Raw genomic sequence first — 6,743 nt, 5'->3', positions numbered from 1 at the left:
TGGACTTTCTTAGTCCTGAATTCTAGTTTGATTGCACTGTGGTCTGAGAGACAGTTTGTTATAATTTCTGTTTTTACATTTGCTGAGGAGTGCTTTAGTTCCAACTACGTGGTCAATTTTGGAATAAGTTCAATGTGGTGCTGAGAAGAATGTATATTCTGTTGATTTGGGGTGGAGAGTTCTGTAGATGTCTATTAGGTCCGCTTGGTGCAGAGTTGAGTTCAATTCCTGGATATCCTTGTTAACTTTCTGTCTCATTGATCTGTCTAATGTTGACATTGGGGTGTTAAATTCTCCCATTATTATTGTATGGGAGTCTAAGTCTCTTTGTAATTCTCTAAGGACTTTGCTTTATGAATCAGGGTGTTCCTGTATTGAGTGCATATATATTTAAGATAGTTAGCTCTTCCTGATGAATTGATCCCTTTACCATTATGTAATGACCTTCTTTATCTCTTTTGATCTTTGATTGCTTAAAGTCTGTTTTATCAGAGACTAGGATTGTAACCCCTGCTTTTCTTTTGTTTTCCATTTGCCTGGTAGATCTTCCTCCATCCCTTTATTTGGATCCTCTGTGTGTCTCTGTATGTGAGATGGCTCTCTTGAATACAGCAGACTGATGGGTCTTGAGTCTTTATCCAGTTTGCCACTCTATGTCTTTTAATTGGACCATTTAGTTCATTTCCATTTAAGGTTAATATTGTTATGTGTGAACTTGATCCTGCCATTATGATATTAGCTGGTTATTTTACTGTTTAGTTGATGCAGTTTCTTCCTAGCATCGATGGATTTTACGTTTTGGCATGTTTTTGCAATGGCTGGTACCGGTTGTTCCTTTCCATGTTAGTGCTTCCTTCAGGGTCTCTTGTAAGGCAGGCCTGGTGGTGACAAAATCTCTAAGCATTTGCTTGTCTGTAAAGGATTTTATTTCTCCTTCACTGATGAAACTTAGTTTGGCTGGATATGAAATTCTGGGTTTAAAAATCTTTTCTTTAAGAATGTTGAATATTGGCCCCCACTCTCTTCTGGCTTGGAGAGTTTTTGCCAACAGATCTGCTGTTAATCTGATGGGCTTCCCTGTGTGGGTAACCCGACCTTTCTCTCTGCCTGCCCTTAACATTTTTCCCTTCATTTCAACTTTGGTGAATCTGACAATTATGTGTCTTGGAGTTGCTCTTCTCTAGGAGTATCATTGTGGCGTTCTCTATATTTCCTGAATTTGAATGTTGGCCTGCCTTACTAGTTTGGGGTTCTCCTGGATGATATCCTGCAGAGTGTTTTCCAACTTGGTTCCATTTTCCCCATCACTTTCAGGCACACCAATCAGACGTAGATTTGGTCTTTTCACATAATCCCATATTTCTTGGAAGCTTTGTTCATTTTTTTTTTTTTTTTTTGCTCTTTTTTCTCTAAACTTCTCTTCTCACTTCATTTAATTCATTTGATCTTCAATAATTGATAATCTTTCTTCCAAATGATGAAGTCCATTACTGAAGCTTGTGCATTTGTCACGTAGTTCTTGTGTCATGGTTTTCATATCTATCAGTTCGTTAATGGACTTCTTTGCCTTGGTTATTCTAGTTATCCATTCTTCAATTTTTTTTCAAGGTTTTTAGTTTCCTTGCACTGGTTATGTAGTTCCTCCTTTAGCTCTGAGAAGTTTGATTGACTGAAGCCTTCTTCTCTCAACTCGTCAAAGTCATTCTCCATCCAGCTTTGTTCCATTGCTGGCGATGAGCTGCGTTCCTTTGGAGGGGGAGATGCGCTCTGATTTTTTGAATTTCGAGCTTTTCTGCACTGCTTTTTCCCCATCTTTATGGTTTTATCTGCCTTTGGTCTTTGATAATGGTGATGTACTGATGGGGTTTTGGTGTGGGTGTCCTTTTTGTTTGTTAGTTTTCCTTCTAACAGTCAGGATCTTCAGTTTCAGGTCTGTTGGAGTTTGCTTGAGGTCCATTCCAGTCCCTGTTTGCCTGGGTATCAGCAGCGAAGGCTACAGAAGATAGAATATTGCTGAACAGTGAGTGTTGGTGTCTGATTCTTGCTTTGGCAGCTTCATCTCAGGGATGTACTCAGCCGTGCGAGGTGTGTGGTGTCGGTCTGCACCTAGTGGGGTATGTCTCCCAGTTAGGCTACTCAGGGGTCAGGGACCCACTTGAACAGGCAGTCTGTCCGTTCTCAGATCTCAACCTCTGTGCTGGGAGAACCACTGCTCTCTTCAAAGCTGTCAGACAGGGACTTTTATATCTGCAGAGGTTTCTGCTACTTTTTATTTAGTTATGCCCTGTCCCCAGAGGTGGATTCTGATATTTTTATTTATTTCAAAACATTTTTTAATTATCTTCTTAATTTCTTCATTGACTCACTGGTTATTCAGGAGTGTATTGTTTAATTTCCATGTGTTTGTATAAGTTCCTAAATTTTTCATTATTGGTTTCTAGTTTTATCCCATTGTGTTCGTAGAAGATATGTGTTATAATTTCAATTATTTATACTTTTGGAGACTTGCTTTTCAGTCTAACATATTACTTCTCTTTGAGAATATTGCATGTGTTGAGGAGAAAAATATATGCTCTGCAGATGTTGGATGAAATATTCTGTAAATATCTATTTGGTCCACTGTTCTATAGTGTAGATTAAATGCAATGTGTTCTTGCTGATTTTTCTGTCTGGATGATCTGTCCAATACTGATAATGCTGTGTTGAAGTATTTAGCTTTTGTTGCATTGGGATATATCTCTCTCTTTGAATCTAATAATATCTTATTTATATATCTGAGTGCTCTAGTGTTGGGTGCATATATATTTCATATTGTTATATTTGCTGAATTGATTTCTCTATCATTAATAACTTTTTAAATCTGTTTTTATAATTTTTGTTTTGAAATTTAGTATGTCTATAGCTATTTCCCCTCTCTTTTGGTTTTCATTTGCACTGTATATCATTTGTTATCCTTTTATTTCCAGTTTATGTGTGTCTTTACAGGTACAGTGTGTTTGTTGTGGGCAGTAGATCATTGGATCTTGTTTTTTTTGTTTGGTTTTTTTTTTTTTTTAATTACTTCGACCACTCTATATCTGATAGGGGAATTATATCCTCTTACATTCAATGTTATTATTCATAAGAAAGGATTTTCTCCTGCCATTTTTTGGTTGTTGTTTGTTTTCTTGCTGTTTTGTAGTCTTTTTTCCCTTCTTTCCATTCTTCTTGTTTTTCTTTTGGTGAAAGTAATTTTCTCAGAGGGTACGTTTTGATTCCTTGCTTTTTATTATTTTTGTATTTGTTGTGTCTTTTGTATTTTTTTATATTTTAGTTGGTACATAGTAAGTGTATATTCTTATAAAGTACTTGAGGTTTTGAAACAGGCATGCAATATGAAATAAGCACTTTATGAAGAATGGGTTATTCATCCCTTCAAGCATTTATCCTTTGAGTTACAAAATAACCAGCCACACTTTCAAGTTATTTTAAAATGTACAGTTCAGTTATTATTGACTATAATCACCTTGTTGTGCTATCAAATACTAGGCCTTATTAATTCTTTCTATTTTTTGTACCCATTAACCATCCTCACTGCCTCTCCATGAGCCCCACACTATCCTTCACAACCTCTCATGACCGTTCTTCAACTCTATGTCCATGAGTTCAATTGTTTGATTTTTAGTTCCATCAAATAAGACAGAATATATGATGTTTGTCTTTCTGTGCCTGGTTTATTTCACATAATATAATCATGTCTAGTTCTATGCAGGTTGTTTCAAATGACTGGATTTCATTCATTTTATGGCTTAATAGTACTCCATTGTGTATGTGCAGCACATATTCTTTATCCATTCATCTGTTGATGGACACTTAGGCTACTTCCAAATCTTAGCTATTGTAAACAGTGCTGCAAAGAACATAAAAGTACAAATATATCTTCAATAAACTGATTTTCTTTCTTTTGGGTATATACCCTGCAGTACGACTGATAGATCATATGGTAGCTCTATTTTTAGTTTCTTGAGGAACCTCAAAATTATTCTCTAGAGTGGCTGTACAAATTTGCATTCACACCAAGAGTGTATAAGGATTCCCTTTCCTCTGCATCCTTGCCAGCATTTATTTTTACCTGTCTTTTGGAGGTAAGCCATTTAACTACGATGAGATATCATGTTGTAGCTTCAATTTGCATTTCTCTGATAATAAGTGATGTTGAGCACCTTTTCATATGCACATTTGCCTTCTGTATGTCTTCTTTTGAGAAATGTCTATTCAAATCTTGTGCCTATCTTTTGATTGAATTATAATTTTTTGATAGAGTTTTTTGAACTCCTTATATATTCTGGATATTAAATTCTTGTCAAATGGGTAGTCTAGAAATATTTTCTCCCATTCTATGGGTTTGTCTCTTCCCTGGTTTGATTTTTTCCTTTTCTGTGCTGACGTTTTTTAAGTGTATGTGATCCCGTTTGTCCATTTTTGCTTTGGTTATCTATGCTTGTAGGATATTACTTGAAAAATTCTGGCCCAGTCTAATGTCTTGGAGAATTTCCCAAATATTTTCTTGTAGTAATTTTATAGTTTGAGCTCTTATATTTAAGTGTTTAATCCATTTTGATTTTAGTTTTGTACATGGTGAGAAATAGGAATCTAGTTTCATTCTTCTGCAGATGAACATCTAGTTTTTCCAACATCATTTATTGAAGAGACTGTCTTTTCCCCAGTGTATGTTCTTGGCACCTTTGTCAAAAATGAGTTCACTGTAGGTGTGTGGATTTATTTCTGGGTTTTCTATTCTGTTCCATTGGTCTATGTATCAGTTTATATGCCAGTGCCATGTTTGTTTTGTTGTTATTGTAAACCTGTGGTATAATTTGAAGTCAGGTAATGTGATTCTTCTTGTTGTGGTTTGTTTTGTTTTCTTTTTTGTTGCTTAGGATAGCTTTAGCTATTCTGGGTTTTTTTGGGTTTATATGTATTTTATGATTGTTTGTTAATGTGATGAATGTCATTGGTACTTTGACAGGGATTGAATTGAATACATAGATTGCTTTGGGTGGTTAGGGACATTATAACAATATGGAGATTCTGAGTCCATCAACATAGAATGTTTTTTCATTATGTTGGTATTGTTTTTAATTTATTTCATCTGTCTTTTATAGTTTTTATTACAGAGATATTTTTCCCTTTTTGGGTAGGTTAATTCCTTGGTATTTAATTTTATGTGTGTCTATTGTGGGATTACATTTTTAATTTCTTTTTCGCATTGTTCACTGTTAGCATACAGAAATACTACTGATTTTTGCATGTTGATGTTGTATCCTACCACTTTGCTGAGTTTGTTTATCCGTTCTAATAATTTTCTTGTGAGGTCCACAAGTATTTGCAATATAATATTATATCAGCTGCAAACAAGGATAACTTGATTTCTTCTTTTCCAATCTGGTTGCACTTTATATCTTTCTCTTGTCTGATGGCTGTAGATAAGAGTTCAAGTACCTAGGTTGAATAACAATGTTGACAGTGCACACTTATGTAGTGTGCCAGATCTTTGAGAAAATGCTTTCTGGTTTGTTTTTGCTGTTGTTGTTGTTTGGTATTCAGTATGATACTAGTAGACTGGGTCTGTCATATAGGGCTTTTATTATGCTGGGGTATGTTCCTTCTATCCCCAGTTATTTTAGGGTTTTCCTCATTAAGGGATGTTGAATTTTATCAAATACTTTCTTATTATCAATTGAAATGACTGTATGGTTTTTATTCTTCATTCTGTTGACAAGATGTATCACATTGATTGGTTTATATATGTTGAACCTGCCTTGCATCGCAGGGATAAATCCCACTTCAACTTGATTCATGTTCTTTCTAATGTATTGTTAAATTTCATTTGCTAGTATTTTGTTCAGAATTTTTGGATCAATATTCATCAGAGATATTGGCCTATAGTTTCCTTTTATTGATGTGTCTTTGTTTGGTTTGGGTATCAGGGTAATACTGGCCTTATAGAATGAGTTTAGAAATATTCTCTCTTCTTCAATTTTTCCAAATAATTTTAGTACAATTAGTATTAGTTTAAATGTTTGATAAAAGTCAGCAATGAAGCCATCAGTTCCTGGGCTATTCTTTAGTAGGAAAAGAAAAGGCTCCTGGGCTTTTCTATTTATGACAGCTTTGATCTCATTTCTTGCTACTACTCTGTTCAAGTTTAAATTTCTTCTTTGTTCAATCTTAGTAAACTGTATATGTCTAGAAATTAGTTTGTTTTTTCTCAGTTGTCAAATTTGTTGGCATATTGTTGCCCATAGTTTGTACTAATAACTTTTTAAATATCTGCAGTGTCAGTTGTAATGATTTCTTATATATTTCTGATTTCATTTATTTATATCTTCTTCCTTTTTTCCATTTATTTGTATTTTGTCTTCCTTTTTTGTTAGTCTAGCTACGTTTTTTTTTTTTTTTTTGAGACGGAGTCTCGCTCTGTAGCCCGGGCTGGAGTGCAGTGGCCGGATCTCAGCTCACTGCAAGCTCCGTCTCCCAGGTTTACGCCATTCTCCTGCCTCAGCCTCCCGAGTAGCTGGGACTACAGGCACCCGCCACCTCGCCTGGCTAGTTTTTTGTATTTTTTAGTAGAGACGGGGTTTCACGGTGTTCGCCAGGATGGTCTCGATCTCCTGACCTCGTGATCCGCCCGTCTCGGCCTCCCAAAGTGCTGGAATTACAGGCTTGAGCCACCGCGCCCGGCCTTTTTTTTTTTTTTTTTT

The sequence above is a fragment of the Theropithecus gelada genome, chromosome X, assembly GCF_003255815.1.
Source record: "Theropithecus gelada isolate Dixy chromosome X, Tgel_1.0, whole genome shotgun sequence".
In the NCBI taxonomy this organism is placed as follows: domain Eukaryota; kingdom Metazoa; phylum Chordata; class Mammalia; order Primates; family Cercopithecidae; genus Theropithecus; species Theropithecus gelada.
The sequence above is the reverse complement of the archived record's forward strand: the minus strand, read 5'-3'. Positions refer to the sequence as shown.